This window comes from Amblyomma maculatum, chromosome 7 (assembly GCF_055883805.1).
Source record: "Amblyomma maculatum isolate TAMU_Amacu chromosome 7, ASM5588380v1, whole genome shotgun sequence".
In the NCBI taxonomy this organism is placed as follows: domain Eukaryota; kingdom Metazoa; phylum Arthropoda; class Arachnida; order Ixodida; family Ixodidae; genus Amblyomma; species Amblyomma maculatum.
In genome coordinates, this window is record NC_139350.1 from 13,542,441 (window position 1) to 13,559,810 (window position 17,370).

General features: G+C 47.5%; 1 protein-coding gene across 1 annotated transcript in view; it reads left to right on the forward strand.

Moving 5' to 3' along the window:
* spz4 (Spaetzle domain-containing protein 4) overlaps nucleotides 1–17,370 on the forward strand; it is a 58,450-nt gene that overhangs the window by 28,456 nt on the left and 12,624 nt on the right. The window lies entirely within an intron of this gene.

The following is a 17,370-nucleotide window of genomic DNA, read 5'->3' on the forward strand; positions in this document are numbered from 1 at the left end:
CCGGGAAGATAGGAGACATCCTGATGCCGACGATCGTAGCGCTGCTTAGAGCGGTCCTGCGAGGCCAGAGTGCGTAATCGGGCGACCCGACGAGCCTCTTCAGCGCAGCAGAGGGTGCTCGAAACAGACGGCTCGGTGTCGAGAGAGAACGGCAAAATGGTGTCAAGAGAACGTCGAGGCGGACGGGCGTAGAGGAGGAAAAATGGACTATAGGAAGTTGTCTCATGCTTCGAGGTGTTATAGGCGTAGGTAATGAAAGGAAGCACGTCATCCCAGTTCTTGTGCCGCGAGTCAACATACATCGCAAGCATGTTCGTCAGTGTCCGGTTTGTACGTTCGACGAGGCCATTTGTCTGGGGATGGTACGGCGTAGAGTGACGCAACTGGCAAGTACAATAGCGCAGAAGCTGTTCCACAACATCTGCCGTAAACTGGCGGCCTCGGTCACTGATAATTACACGCGGAGGCCCATGACGGAGGACGACAGCGTGAAGAAGAAAGAACGAGACGTCAGCGGCGGTGGCGGAAGGGATGGCGGCAGTTTCACAGTAACGCGTGAGATGATCAACGCACACGATGACCCAGCGATTGCCTTTGGACGAGCGGGGAAACGGGCCTATGAGGTCAACACCCACTTGCTCATATGGTGTGGTCGGTGGTGTCACCGGATGTAAGTGGCCCGGCGGAGAAGTGGTGGGGAGCTTGAACCGCTGGCACTGCACGCAGGAGTTCACGTAACGCTGAGTTGTTCGACGCATATTTGGCCAGTAGAAACGTTCCTTAATGCGCGTAAGAGTCCTGGCAAACCCCAAGTGCCCAGCTGTAACGTCATCGTGCATAGAGCGTAGAACAGAGGAGTAGAGGCTAGCCGGAACGACTAGCAGAAAGCGTGCACCGCCAGACGAGTAATTTTTTCGATACAGCAAACCATCGCGAATGCAGAAAGGGTTCGCAGATGCCGGATCATGAGCTTTTTCAGAAAGTGATACCAAGTCTTGATCTTTTCGTTGTTCTCGCTGGAAAGTGGCAAGATCCGGAAATTGTACGGGAACGGCGGCAAGATAGTCGTCAAAGTTGTCATCGCAGAGGGTAGTCGCGAGAGGCAGCCGCGAGAGGCAGTCAGCGTCAGCGTGTTGGCGGCCACTTTTGTAAGACACTGTAAAGTTGAACTCCTGAAGGCGTAATGCCCAGCGGGCCAGCCGACCGCAGGGGTCGCGTAGATTCACCAGCCAGCAAAGCGAATGATGATCGGTGATGACTGTAAAGGAACGTCCATAAAGGTACGAGCGAAACCGCTGTACGCCAAAAACGACGGCAAGGCACTCTTGCTCCGTCACGGTATAGTTGCGTTCAGACTTGCTAAGGGTGCGACTTGCGTAAGCGACAACGTGTTGGTTTCCGTCATGCTGTTGTATGAGCACAGCACCCACGCCGATGCCACTTGCGTCAGTGTGGAGTTCAGTGGGAGCTGTCGGGCTGAAATGACGCAGTATGGGCCGCGAGGTAAGAAGAAACTTGAGCTGGCGAAACGCATAATAACATTCAGGAGTCCATTTGAAAGGAATATCTTTCTGCAAGAGGCATGTGAGGGGGTAGGCTACTTCAGCAAACTTAGGGATGAAGCGTCGAAAGTATGAGCAAAGTCCTAGGAAGCTCCTGAGTTCTTTCACAGACTTGGGCTCTTTGACGCAACTGACAGCTTCAATCTTCTGTGGGTCAGGCCTAACACCGTCTTTGTCAACCAAATGCCCAAGCACAACGATTTGTCGTTCACCGAAGCGGCACTTCTTAGAGTTCAGCACAAGACCCGCTTCCTCCATGCAGTTAAGGACCACAGCTAAACGGCTCTTATGCTCGGCGAAGGTCTTCCCGAAGATCACTACGTCATCTAGGTAACACATGCAAATTTGCCACTTCAGTCCACTCAAAAGAGTGTCCATAAATCTTTCAAAGGTAGCCGGAGCGTTGCATAGGCCGAAAGGCATCACGTTAAATTCATACAACCCATCGGGAGTCACGAATGCCGTCTTCTCCTTGTCTTTCGGATGCATCGGTATCTGCCAATATCCGGACCGTAATTCAACAGATGAAAAGTAGGAAGCTGAATGGAGGCAGTCAATGGCATCATCAACACGCGGGAGCGGGTAAACATCCTTCTTGGTGACAGTATTGAGGCGGCGATAGTCGACACAAAATCGCCAGGTGCCATCTTTCTTTTTCACGAGAATCACAGGGGCGGCCCATGGGCTAGATGATTCCTGAATGATTCCTCTTTGCATCATATCACGGACCTGTTCGTCAATTATCTTACGTTCTGAAGGTGAAACACGGTATGGTGTCTGTCTAATCGGGTGTGCAGATCCAGTGTCGATCATGTGATGGGTGCGGGATGGCGGAATTGGTGGTGGCTGATCTCGAGCAAAGTCGAACACGTCCGCATGTTCCATAAGAACCTCCATCAATATTCGGCGATCGTTGGTGGGTAGCGATTGATTTATCATGGACTGAAACTGGGAATCAGCATGATCTGGACGTCTAGTTGAACGAGCAACGCCGTCACTGAACGAGGCGATGTGCATAGAAAGGCGTTTTTCAAAGCCGGCGAGTTTCAAACCACGCGGCAATACGGCAGGTTCATTGGTATGGTTGACAGTCCAAAGCGTGGCACGGCCCTCGTTCACTCGAACAACGCTGCGGGGCACCAACACACTCTTTTTAGCACTGGAAAGGGAAGCGGGTTCCACCAGAGCGTCGAAGGCATTGGGAACCGTGCCCGAAGACACAACTGGGACGAAGATGGCGGACATCGCCGGAACGACGGTATCCTCGAAGACAGAAAACACTTGGACAGCCCGCGGCGAGTCTTCTATGAGGGCCGATCGAAGGCTGGGGCTTATTGATATCTCGCTACTGTTGAAGTCGAGAGTTGCGCCACACTGCTGTAAAAAGTCAACTCCTAGAATAACGTCGTGCGTAGAGCGAGGGAGCACCGTAAATTCAGTTCTAAACTCGTGTCCAGCCATCGCTACATTTACATAACAAATACCAAGTGGAACCAACGATTCTCCCCCTACACCTCAAAATATGACAGTTCTATCCCAACCAAACATAATTTTGCGGCCGAGACCGTTCTTAAAATCTAAGCTCCTCACGGAAACTGCAGCACCCGTATCCACTAAGGCCATAACACAAACACCATCCACTAACACTTCCAAGCGGTTCTTCAGCATAACGACCGGTAGAGGAATTGGCAATATCGATGACCTGGCGACCGCACCTCCATCGGCCGCACACGCTAGTTTCCCGGTGGCGGAGAAGAGCGGCGGGGAGAAGGCGATTGTCGGGAGCGGCGGGCAGGAGGAGTCAGGCTGCGATCAGAAACTGGTGAGTCGTTGCGTGGTGGTACGTAGCGGTAGGAGCCCGAAGGAGGGGGATATGTCGGGTCACGGACTTTTGGACTCACGGTAGAACGGCGATTCCACCATTGGCGCTGGTAGCGTGGTGGCGGGTTCCGGCGGCGGCAGAATCTGGATATGTGGCCAAGCATACCACAGCGGTAACAGACGGGTGGTTCACGAGCACGGTACAAATAATAGTCCTCGGTAACAGGATCGAAGCGATCAACAAAGTCCAGCCGCTGGGGTTGTTGCGGAGGAGGTGGCGTCCTGTAGTGGGTACGAGCTGGGGGAGCAGGGCCATATGAGTCGTTTCGGTGGTTACGGACGGGAGGAGGAGTGGTAGAACATCAAGAAGAGCGCTGGATGGGAGCTGCCTGCAGGGAGCAGCTATCACAGGGGATTGCACTGCGGTTCACATCTTGATGGCGGCAGAGCTCATCACGGACAATTTGGCGAATCATGTCGGCCAAATGCGGAGGCTCGTGTGAATGCTCGTGACAATCCACGCTTGCAACAGTGGTCACGTTAGGCAGACGGCCGAATTTCGGGGTTATGCGACGCAGCTTTAAAGTTTCGAACGTACGACAGTGCTTGATCATGGCCGTGGGAGAATCCAGTTTTCTTTTGTAATTAAAAAGTTGTATACGTCCACCGCGATGCCCTTTAAGAGGTGGCCAACTCTGTCTTCGTCGGACATGGTCGGATTCACCGCTTTGCAGAGTTTTAGGACCTCTTCTATGTACATTGTGCATGTTTCACCAGGCCCTTGGGCTCGCTGGAATAAAGTCTGCTCAGCGCATTTCCGTTTTGTCGTGGTATCCCCGAAACAATTTCGAATCTCCTCTTCAAAACGCTCCCAGCTCGTTAAGGACGCTTCATGGTTCTCAAACCATGTCAGGGCTGTGGAGTCCAAGAAAAAAACATTTGCCAGCATTACAGTGGCATCCCAGCGATTGTACTTGCTCACCCGCTGGTAATTGGTGAGCCAGTCGTCCACGTCTTCGCCAGCCTTGCCAGAAAAGGTCCGCGGCTCACGGTAATGCTGCCATGCGGGTGCCGCTGGACCTGGCTGCCGTGCATCGCCGTCTTGAATCATTGTGGGTGTCAAAGGGGGGAGCCCAGCGAGTCGTCGGCTCGAACGAGGTAGAGAGGTATCCGTGGTGATCTTTCAGCACCTTCCACCACACTGTTAAGGTTTATTTACAGAATGGTTCTGCACCTTAGCCTGATGTTGTTGTTGTTGTTCTCCTCTAATGTGATGGCACATACCCACACAGGGGGATCGGCCAAGAATTGGGGTGCAGAGATAGTAGATTTTGAGATGTATAACTACATCGGAAAAAAAAAATAAATGCTAGGGAATAGAATAGGAAATGTAAATATGATAAACCAAAATATATAAGAGTAAATACTAACGCACGCAGTAAGAGAATAGTAAGATTTATATGTACAGATTAAAACTTCAAAGCATATTAGCCAGGTAGACGTTTTGTTTCTATTAAGAAGTTTTGAATGGCGTTGAAAACATACCTGTGGCTGTACCCAAGCATGGTGGCACCGAACGATAATAAAATTTGGATGCTCAAATTAAGACCCAGCTGTTGTAACGGCTTCTCTAAGTACCGCTTTCTCATCATGGTAAAACGGCGGCAAAATATCAAGAAATGGTCTATTGTTTCCGGTTCCCCGCAGAATGCGCAGACAGGAGAAAGCGCCAAACCAGAATTGTGCATATAGAAATTTAGGGGCGGAATACGACAGCGTAGCATTGTTAGAGAGACCTCAGTCTGCCTTGATTGACATGATTTCCTATTCCAGGAATACTTGAGGTGCAGGTAGTCATCCGAGGATAAAATAGATCCAGACTGCGTGCTTAATAAGGCACGCCGCCGAAATAGTGCTGCTGTTATGTACGCTGTTGCCGGGAGGATGGGCAATACAGGGCCGTTCAGAGAATCTTTGGCTAGTCTGTCTGCAATCTCATTGGCTGTCACATTGCTGTGTCCTGGTACCCACGCTATATGTATGAGCCTCAAATGTGAGGGGAGCAATGAAAGAAAGGTGTTTAAAATTTGCGAGTCCATATTCGAAGAAAGCGACAAGCACAAAGAATAAGAGTCTGTAATTACAGCCACTGTTGAGTATGTTGGGTCTAGTTTGCGCAGAGCAAGCACCTCCGCCAGCAACTCCGCCTGGAAAATTGGAGTAAAATCCGGAAGACGTACTGAAAAAGCCCAGTCTAAAAGCGGACAGTATATTCCAACGCCGGCTTTTTCATTAAATTGAGAAGCATCCGTTGCTATCGTTATGCTAACGGGAAGACTTTGTAAATGATCTTCTAATAATCCATTTAAAATGTGAGGTGCTAAGTGTTTCGCATTATTTGGGAAAATGTCATCAAAGATGATTTGAACCGACGATGCACTTACTTTTGTTGGAAAGATGTTAGAAAGGACTACGTGCAAAGGATGTAACAGATTTTGCACTAGAATTACCTGCGGGGTATGAAACCGAGGCCATACGACTCCAAAAAAGGAGTCTGGCTCGCAACAAAAAATTGATATGGAGCGGTGGAATTGTGATTCATATATTTTCAGATACGTCTGGACAGTCAAGTATTGTAATCTAGTTAATAACGGTGGTATTCGGGCTTCAAGGTATAATACATTATTAGCCATGAATTTGGGGAGCCCAAGGCATAATCTAAGCGCTTCCCGCTCTAAAAGAACAAGCGGACGAATTTTGTAAGCAGGTGAACCAGAAAATAACACAGATCCAAATTCTATAATTGGGCGGACATACATAACATAAATCATTAATAGTGCGTCTCGCCGCATCACAGACCTTGGACTGCTTAACCTGCGCAACATACCCACAGCACGTGCCCCCTTCGCTGCAACATGTTCAATGTGATCCCTCCATGCCAGATGGTCATCGTAAATCACCCCTAGATATTTCAAAGACTTAACTTGAGGAATCATTTTCTGCTTAAATGTTAGAGCAAGAGTTACCGGATCCTGAATTTGGAAAACAAGGAACGCGCACTTTTTAACATTTAATTTAAATCTTAAGTCATCTAACCAATTTTGAAGGAAGCTTAGGTACGATTGCAGGCCCTGTTGAGAGATTGAATGTCAGGTGCAGCCGTAAAGAATGCGATGTCATCCGCATAGACATACGTGCGGATCTCCTGATGAGTGGGAATTGAACTCATTAAAATGTTAAAGAGCACGGGCGAGAGAACTGCCCCTTGAGGGACACCTCTCGTTTGTTGATATTTGCTAGAATGTACACCATTCAATGAACAGTAAAATTGTCTGTTTTGTAGGAATGTAGATATCCAATCAATTAAGTATTGTGGAAAACATAGCAATTCTAATCTGTGCAATAAAATTCGGGGCTCTACACTATCATAAGCCTTCTCTATATCTAGAGTCACCAATGCAGCATGCATTTTGTTGCGCCGCGCAAGAAGAATTCGACTCTCAAGGTCGGTATGTGCATTCCATATTGAAAATTTTGCTCGAAATCCGATTTGACAGGGACTAAGAATATGTTTTTGTTCGACAAACTCGGCAACACGTTTGAGTACGACCCTTTCAATTAATTTTACCAAGTTTGATGTTAAAGATATTGGTCTGATATTTTCCAAAGTATAGCCACCACCATTGTGTTTCCGTAAAGGAATCACTTTGGCTAGTTTCCAGTCACCAGGTATCCAAGAATGAATAATTGAATAATTTACCAATTCTAACAAGGAATTTGGAGACACTTCAAAGAGGATTTTTAACATTTTTGACGTTACTCCGTCAGGGCCAGGCGCAGCAGTTGGCAACGTCATTATAATCGAAGAAAGCTGAGAAAAAGTAATTTTAGGAACATCCTTAACCGTATATACTGGGCCTACTAACGTAGGGTATTTGGGAAGTGTTGGCAAAAAACGCTTTTCTAAACCTTTAGCGATGTTTTCTACTGTTCTAAGAACTTCTTTAGGAGTCGAAACACATGAGGGTAAATTTTCTGAGACAGGAATCTTTTTCCGCGATTTTAAAAACCTGAAAAGTGCACGTCGGTTATTAGATTGTGAAAGGTAATTGAAATACTCATTATCATAATTATCTTTCGCTTGTGCGACTGTGCGTTTAAATGCAGCTGCAAAAAATTTAAAATCATGCCAATTTTTGGGGCACTGGTTGTGAAGGAGCTTCTTCCATGCAGCCTTTCTTCTTCTATAATCGCGCGAACAATCTGCATTCCACCATTTTGGTGATGCATTGCCTTTAGATGCACGTACTAAGAATTCACACTTCTTACGACAGGATGCAATAGCCTGGCATAATGTTTGCGATTTTAACTGTTCCGTAGACTCAACCACTGACTCAAGAGACGAAATCAAAAATGAGTGAAACTGGTTATAATTTACGTATGATCTCAACTGAGATGTCGGCAGAGTTAAGCGGCAGTTAACCTCAAAAACAATAGGTATATGGTCGCTAGAGGTGCCACCATCAATTGTCGACCAATTTAGTATAGAAACACTAGTGCTGGAAAAAGTTAAATCTATCACAGATTGACTGTGAGCACGTACAAAAGTTGGTAAGCCAGAATTCATGCAGTGAAGGTTATTGTCTGAACGCCAATCCCACAGACGCTTGCCGCAGGGATCCATCTTGTAACCCCACGATACATGGTGCGAATTAAAATCTCCAGCCAAAATAACCGAATTTTGACAATTAACTAGTAGGTGGTCTAGAGATCTGGTGTCCTGAACACCATGAGGGAAATAAACATTCGCTAATGTAAACGGACTGAACCCTGGAATTTCAAAATCTAGAGCCAATAATTCTGAATCTAAACTAGAATATTGAAAGGAAATCTTAGCCCTATGACAAAATTTTGAAGAAACTAGAATCAGTAACCCACCACCTCTTGACTGCCGATCTTGTCGAAATGATCGATAATTTTGTAAGTGAAAATGTTTTTCAGTTGTAAGCCAAGTTTCTTGTAAAACAATTATTACTGGATTATGTTTTAAAGAAAGATAAACTAAATCTGTAGTAGCTGAAAGAAGAGATCTACAATTCCACTGAAGAACTTTTAACTTTCCTATGTTTATGTAATCCGGGCAGCAGCAACAGCCTGCCCCAAAATGTTTTCCTTTGGTTTAGATCCTAGCTGTTGCTTTCTTTGATTTTGCTTGTGGGCGAGGTGATGACGGGTTTGACAACGGGGATCCACTGCGTTTTAGAATTCGCCTATCTGTCTCTTCCATATCTGCATCGTGAGCCTCGCCTGACTTGTTGGAATTAAGCATAGGTAATGCGGAAAGAGACTCATTTTGCGAACAAGACATTGCAGCTAATGAGTGCTGCACTGATAGTGAATGTCCAGGTGCCGCAGGAGAAACCATAGCAGTTTGCACAGTCTGAGAATTATTAGCTGCTAGAACATTGGATATGCATTCTGTGACTATTGTCACAATCCTATCCACCATTTTGGTCATGGTTGCCTTCATAGCAGTTGTTATGGTTTTAGACATCGTGGAATCTAATGGAGCTCCTGAACGGGCCGACACACCTGCATACCCATAAGCTCTGTCTTTAATTTCCTGAATTGCCTCACGCCTCGAGCAACGTTTACGGTCAATAATCTCCAGAATTTTCATTTCATGCGCTCTACAGGGACATTCCAAAGAATTTGCTGAGTGAAGTCCGCCGCAAAGACAACATTTGACAATTTGATCAGAGCATAAGTGTGTTTTATGTGCTTCACCGCATTTGCAACACCGCTAAGTGGATTTGCAACCGCCTGCAGTATGGCCATAACGCCAACAGTTGTTGCACTGCAGAGGCTTTGATGGTAGGTGATCAACTCTGAATATTAAAGGCCACGCTTTAATCTCCGATGGACAGACTGTGCCTGCAAATGTAGCAATAACCGATTCTATCGGCACACGAACATTATTTACCTCCCGGCTACAGCGATAGACCGCAACAACGCCTGCCGCGGAAAGAAGGTCAAGGGTTTCTTGTGGACTTAATGAGGAATCTACACCTCGGACTAGACCTCTTGTGCAAGCCAGGTGTGAAGGGATAAAACTGCTTACCTGATGAGAGGCGAAAGGGGAGCATTTTAGCAGGTCCTTTATGCATGATAGTTCTGGCGAACGGCAAATAATCCCGCCGCGACCAAATTGGCGCACCTCGGCTATTCCTTCGTAGAAGAAAGTGATTTCCTGAAGGGCAGCTCGAACAGCTCCTGGGTTGTTCATTTTAATGGTGCCCCCATCCTTAGGTACGAGTGCCACAGGGATGTTGCGGACACCGGAGCTCTGAAGAGCTTCCAAGGGCAGATCATCGGTCAGGAGGGAAGCCGACCAAGGGGAGCGCCCTTGGCCGGGGGACTGCGTCGACATTACCTTAAATTGACAATGTCACCGCGTGCGTTAGTCAACAGAGAACAAAAGAAGCACAGGGGAAAGACAAAACCGGGACCAGCAACCCAATACTTAGCCGATCGTCAAGGAGCAAAGGGCGTCAACAGGCACCAGCCGACACTTCTCGAACGTGCTAACCAACAGATGGTGAGCTTCCTCTTCTTCAACTTCTATCCCGGAGAGCCTCTTTTTGCACTTTGTTCTCTTCTGTTCGCATGCCTGACAATGTATTCTCCATTCGTTTGCCGTGGCGTTCACGGTATTACGATGTCAGGCGAAGGCACCAAGCAGCCAGTCACAGGTACCACGCGGTATCTGATGCGCTCGTTGGCGACCGCATTCGTCACACGCCGCATGCACCAGCTCGCCATTAGCTGCGATACAGAGAAAATGGTGACGTATGGCTGGCTTGAGGGCCATAACTTCGCCACTGAGCAGCAGTGACCACTGAAAGATGGCCAAATAAATTGGAAATGCAAAACGAATAATCAGTCTTTAAATCATACACTCTAAAAACAACCGGCTGAAGTAGGGAGTAACGTCCACTTTGGTCGTCAAATCGGGCCGTTAAACCGCGAGAGGAGCAACTGCGGCGAGAAGCGTGCCGTGTGCAAATGTGGAGGATTAATATTTAGTGCTGGCTCGAAAAAGAATAAAAAGAGGGGGAAGGGGAAGACGAACTGTTCGGTTGATCCGTGGCCTCCCTTCCCGCCTCTCTTGTCGCGTGTTTCAGGTGCAGAGGTATTTCTGGCTAGATCGACAAAACGTGCATACTATGTTGCTGGCATTGCATACTACGTGCTGGAAGTAGCTTTTTTGACGCTGGGTGTGTAGCTGGCATCCGCGATGCACTGAGAGAAGTGCTGTATGTGTACTGGGGCCGCACTGGTCCCAGTATTGCTTTGGAAATCGTCGGAAGTCCGGAAACTGGGAGGCGAGAAATAATGCGCATGTGAAAGATATGGTTCAAGTACGCACTTTTCTGCTACGAAGTCGCTGCGTATCTGTACGAAGACAAAGGCAGTATCTTTTTTCTAGAGTTTCCATGTTTCGATAGGTCGTTTAGAGCGTTCCGAGAGAGACCACGATCGCCGCGCCTCTGATATTTCATGACACACTGACGACAACGTACAACTAAAGCTGGAATTGAATGATGTGGGTTACCATGCAAAAAAAAAAAAAACTTCACAGCTGATCTTGAGGGCACTCTAACACAAATATTATTGCCAAAATGTTCAACGCGGGCTCAATCGCAGGCTCCATACAGGGCCTACGCATTAGCGAGCGTCGCCTGCATCGCGCTCAGTATATATAGCAGAAAACAAATAAAACGAGGCAGAGAGCAGTTTAATGATATAGAAAAGTTCTAGACTGTCTCATTTGTTACCTGGAAAAAATTGGAACACGGCCCACTTCCTGGTTTCCTTTTATCGCTGTTCTGATGTGGTCGCTATTAAGCTCCGTGGTGCTTATTGCAGTCTCTTGTATGTATTCTCCCAACAGCATTAGCAACAGCAGTGAAGCTAAATCACCCAAGAAAAAAAGTTATGTGGTGAAGTCTATTTTGAAGGCTTGACGTTCTCATAGAAACTTTGCCAAATCGATGCAAGCATTCGTTTTCTACTCGGTCTTCCTCTTCCCATGCACAGCGTTCAGTTCTGGGGGTTTTCGAGCTTTTTGGATTTTATGGCTCCCCGTTTTACAGATAGTGGCGGGTATAATCTAGTTTGCCGCCTTAATTTAGAACGTAGTCAAGGAGCTTTCTTCCTTTCGTTCGTTCTGCATAAGCAGAGGCTCATCTCGTTTCTGTTTCATTTTGAATAAGGTACCAGCAGGAGCTCCAAGGCAACAATGTTCTTTTTTTTTAATTTTTCTTTCTTTTCTTCAATTACCTTGACGAGTGCCGTTTTCTTTAAACGTGCTGAATTTCCCTCGCCGGATGTGTTTTCCTAGAAACCTCAGCAAAGTATATAACATCTGTACTGTAACGGTGCTCGCCTATGGAACGAAAACATGGAAACTAACGAAGAGGTTTCACTTAAGGACATGTGGCGCGGAAAATGAAAAATGCTGCATCCGGAGACAGTTGCAGAGCGTGTAGAGTGGGCCAGAAAGGAAACACGCGAGTCAGTAACGTCCTTTCCGAATTCAAATAGAAGAACTAGGCGCTGACAGTGTATAGAGTGCGTTGGCAGGGTTTCCTACTGTCCTTAATTGTATTCCAATAAAAAGGCTACCGCTGGAGAGGGCGGCAGAGGGTTAGGTAGGCAGATGAATCTTACAAGCTTTGGTGAGAAGGGATATCTGCAGCTGGCACAAGACTGGTTTCCTTGCAGAATCGTGGAAGGGTCGTTTGTACTATAGAGTGGGCGCGTTCAGGCTGTGGTGACGATAGAGACACATCGCCGCATGCAATCGCTGCGTTTTGAGGCAGTGGCTACTACTACGCCTGACTGATCACACCGTCGCATGTTAGGGTTGTGCGCTAAAGAAGCGTCAGGAGCATTCGATGGCTCTGTTTTTAGGTTGTGGCCGGTGGTCGGAAGCTGCATATATGCGGGTACTTTCAAGTCAATGAACGCAAACTCGATAAGAACAAACTAGGGTTTTCGAGGTATCAAGATAGCTTACAGGGCTTTGCAATACCAGTGTTGGCGGATATCAGAAGACACGAAAATAAAACTAACTAGCAGGCTGGATAGCTGATTTCCAATAGTTAAATTGTGACAGTGGTTGAGCGCATGGCTGTTGTGCGCAGGAACCGTTCCTGCATTTAGGATTGAGAAATAAACCTCGTATGCCTTCGCTGTTGTTAAGAAAAAGTTTCGGCTGCCACGAATTCTTTTCGAACAGTGCTCTCTCCGAAGCGACGTGAATAACCAGGCCTCATTCTTTGGCTCCCCTTTATTTTCGCGGCACAGCTCCCGCTGCTACCGCCTATACATAAGACACTAGGCTACATGACATGTCACATGGTGCTTAAAGTTTGACTTCGTTTCGCGCGCTCCAACCACGCGCGCTTTTAGATGACGGAGAGCGGTGCCGATATCATTGAGTCACAGCGCCCCCCCCCCCGCCCCCCAGAACGATCATCACGTTTCCAAAACTCTTAAAAATGGTGCCTATTACAAACGGGGGCAGCAATGCCTGATTGTAATCAGGTGCCAAACTGTGATAGGTTATAAAAGGCAAAACGGTAAAGATGCCATGCTTATATATCAAAAAGCTAGGTTTTCAAAACAGTTGCCCCATTGAATTAAACCAGCGGTACTGAACTGCATACCCAGCCGATATAGACATCAGCGCAATTTCTTAGTGTATCGTAAGCTGTTAAGTCAACTGGAACTTCCCATCGCTGCCAATATGAAAGCAAAGATGCCTTTATTGTCTCACTTTTCGTTGGACACCTCAATCGCGCCTCGGTATAAAAAAGTTGGAGGACAAAATAAATAAAAAAGCAAAGGCGCAGTGACCCAATTTTTTGAGGACACAAAAATCGCTCTGCGTAGGAAAGAAGGTAATAAAATAAGGCAGTGTGATTGACAATCGGTTTCGTGGAAAGAAGAGGCGCAGCAATTGTCTCTCTGCACGATGCACATCTCAACAGCACTGTGGAAATAAAGTGGATACGATGGATCTTCAGCGCTTTTGCATTAGTAGGGTGATTAGGGGCAAAACATGACATTACTGATGGCTTGAAGACTAGGTTTAAGGGATACAAATTCATACCTGCAAGAGAAAAGTTTATTCTTACTCGACATGGAATTTGAAGCTACAGAATCGCATTCAAATAGGCTAATTGTCAAATGGAGGCTTAAATTATAATTGGTGTGAGAGAGTTCTGCTCCTCAATGCACAACCCTCGCGTAATCATTCTAGCAATGTTTAACGCTCGCCGCTTCTATTGAAACCGTATTGATCGTGAATTTTTCCAGAATCCGCGTGTCTCACACGATATTTCTCCGAGGTTCTCAACCACGGGTACGACAGTGTACTTATGTATACTCAACTCAGGATAGGCAATTTAAAGCTGAAAGAATTCTGCGGGCCGCGTAGTAGCGTAACTTTCACTTATTTCTATCCGCTGTCTTGAATATTGTCATTGGCCTTCGGTGTGCGTGCTTGAATTGTTCCAGGGATGAATTTTTCCAGTGACGTCACTAGCCAGGTAGCACAAAGTGGGTTATAATGTGGGGGCCCGCGTTGGGCCAGTAGGGGCAGCCCATACTGGCCCCATGCGGGATTTGCAATGCGTATCCAGAGGGGCCCCGCGTGGGCTGCCCAATTTTGCCGCGATTGGTCCCAATCTGTATCCGTGTGGGCAGCCGAAATAGGGCATCGCGCCTCCAGCCCAGATAGCCGAATGTGGGCAGCATACCAGAATCATTAATGGGTCCTACGTTTATGAAGGCAGTGGCGCCCCATTGATCAAGGTTTTAATTTTTAAGTCGAATAATTCCTCCAATATATGAATTGCCCCGGCGCGGGCTTTGCGGAGACCAGTCGTTTCGAGCTGGCCCACGTTCCCCGCTCATGGGTTGAATCTGGCATTTTCGGGGCTGCCCAAGTTCCATCAATCATCAAGTGTGAAACATTGAGCACTATTTCTTTACCTTGCATTCGACACCCAGTAATATAAAAGAAATTTATTCCCAACACTACAATTATATGGGCTGGCCCCATCACCCTACATATGTTGGTCTGAATATTTATTCTGGTCGTGTGTGTAGAATAATAATAGAGGAAAAATTTCGAGGTAGTTCAGTACATACTCGTAAACCCGAACAGTTACTGCAGCATATTTTCTGCCAATACTGCATAATTAAGGTTGTGTTTAGAGTAAAAATAGATATCCTTTATTCATGGCATGGATATGCATAGAATAGTTATGTGAAAAATCTAGAAGATGCAATTAGCGGCCGGTATAAGATGAATTACATAAATAAAATGGTGCCTGAAAGATAGGATGAAGATGTTACAGAGCAGTAAGCCCGCCTACGGCCAATTTGGGGCCCACTGCTGCCTTTCATGGGTAGCCTCAATTGGGCTTACCATATTTTTACCGCATCGAGTAAGAATATATGTTACATTTGCCCGCAATTACCCAAGAAATACCCGTCTCGGCAGCGTGGAGGCTTATGCCCGCTTTTCAGCCCGGATGCGAACCATGCGGGACATATTCAGTTTTTGAGTGGGCAGCCCCATTTGGGCTAGCCAGTCTATTATTCGCTTTAGGCCCACATTTGCATCAGATGCGCCCTAGAGTGCCCCGCAAGAGACCGATGCGTGCAGAAAGGGGAAGGACCACTTTCCTGCCCCGCTACAGGCCATGCGGAAATTATCTTGGTCTTTCGCGGGCAGCACCATTTTGGGCAGCCCAGGAATTTTCTGCATGAAGCCTACATTTCCGTTCGACCTTCCCTCGAGAACCCCTCAAGAGTCCTATGTAGGCAATACGCGGGCATACCCGTAATTAGCCCCGCCGCGGCCCATGTGGGACCAAACTGCGCTTTTGAATGGGCAGCCCCAAATAGATAAGTCCAGGCTTTTTCTACACAAGGCGTAAATTTTCTTTGCATTGGCCCTAAAATTGCCCAAGCGGGACTCTCGAGGGCCAGATGTGGGAATATGTACTCAGTTAGCCCTTTCCACCCCTGTATGATGCCCAGAGGGAAAACGCAGGGGCAAGCCCAATTTGGGCTTGCACGCTTGATCCCTAAAGGGGGCCCTCGTAGGTGCTATCGTGGTTGCCCAAGCCCAACTTGCCCATACGGGCCCCAGGTGGGCCACGTAATGTGTGCTACTTGGGTGCTGTGGCCCGGTGCTGTGGCCCGTCACAAATCCCTACCTTCCCCTCCTCGCCCTTACCTACATAAAATTGCTGGTTAATTAGCTACGGGTAAACCTAGTTTGTAGCAATAGCCTAATGCCCTCCACTACTGCGGCTCTTTCTATTTACACTCCCACCTTCCTCCTTTTCCTTACGACTTGGTTAAGGTGCCCGCGGAGAATTGGGACAGATTCTGCTCCTCTTACTTCCTGTAAACCAATTTGAAACGCCGCTGTGCCTGCTGCACTGACTCTGGTGCGGCGTTTGAGCAAGCACCAAATGAACGGCGTCGCACGGACGCCTAGATCGAACGCCTGGCAGGGTTAACTTCGCCTGGTGACGTCATGACCGGGTGTGACGCCATTACAACGCCACTTCAGGTTATTAGCTATTGCCGGTGTGACGTCGTGACGACATCACTTCCAACCATGACTTCACCATGTTATTACGTCATAGCCAGCCATTTTCAATACTCATGACTATTTAGTCATGACTGATGACTCATTGGGACATGGGCAGGACATGTAGTGCGAAGAGAGGATAACCGATGGTCGCTGAGGGTAACAAACTGGATTCCAAGGGAAGGAAAGCATAGCAGGGGGCGGCAGAAAGTTAGGTGGGCGGATGAGATTAAGAAGTTCGCAGGGGTCAAGTGGATGCAGCTAGCACAGAACCGGGTTTAGTGGAGAAATATGGGAGAGGCCTTCGCCCTGCAGTGGGTATATTCAGGCTGATGATGATGATGATGATGATGATGACGATGATGATGACGACTCATTAGTACTAGTTAGTGACTAGGTAGTCCCAATTCAATATAAAGCAGTCCAATCTAATCTAATCTAGTCTAATTCAATTCAATCATGTCCAATGCTGATTACTCGCTAGCCCGAAATATGCCGCTGTCTAGCCCAACATAATCACTGTCACCCTCACGCTAGAAGAGGAGACTCAATTTGCGCTACTGACGATCCCTGGCGTAGCGCAGGTGGTTATGCGCTTGTTTGGGGATCCGAAGAATGGGGGTTCGATTCTCGTTCGAGCCAGCAGGGTGGCTTATTAGTACTGCGGCGCCGCCAGTTGTGGCTGTAGCCTGGCGATGGCGGATGGACGCCTGCAGGAGCGGTTACCGCACGACGACCGCGACGAGGCGGGTTCCCGGATAGTCGAGCCCCTTGGTGTGACGTCACACAGAGGACGGGTCGGGCGCCCAACGGCTGAAGTCCCTCGATGGGCTTTATCAACTCTAGGAGCGGTGGCCGTGCGGCGACCGCGACGAGCCCAGTTGCTGGAAAATCGAGGGCTGTGTGGTGACATCACAGTGCGGCGACGGTGTAGAAGCGAAAACCTGGCATAATGTCGACAAAATAACTCCCTTTCTCGCATAACGAAAGATAGCTCCATCCTGCTTTTCAATCGCTGTCCATATCGCCTTTCTTGCGTTCTGCGGCTAATTTTCACCCCTCCTTTCACTTTGTGCACTTCTCGCCGCTGCAACATGACTGAACAAGACGGACAATAAATAAAAAAAAATGAACCTTTTTCTGCGCTACACAACCGAAGTATTGTGCGTAAGAAACGCATAAAAAGACGAAACGCATTTGTGTTCCATGTTCAGCCGCAGAGCTGTGGAAATTCATTATTATTCCAAATTTTCCTCTCAATATTTTTGTTCAGTTTCTTTGCTCTCAGTCTCTCGGAGATAATTC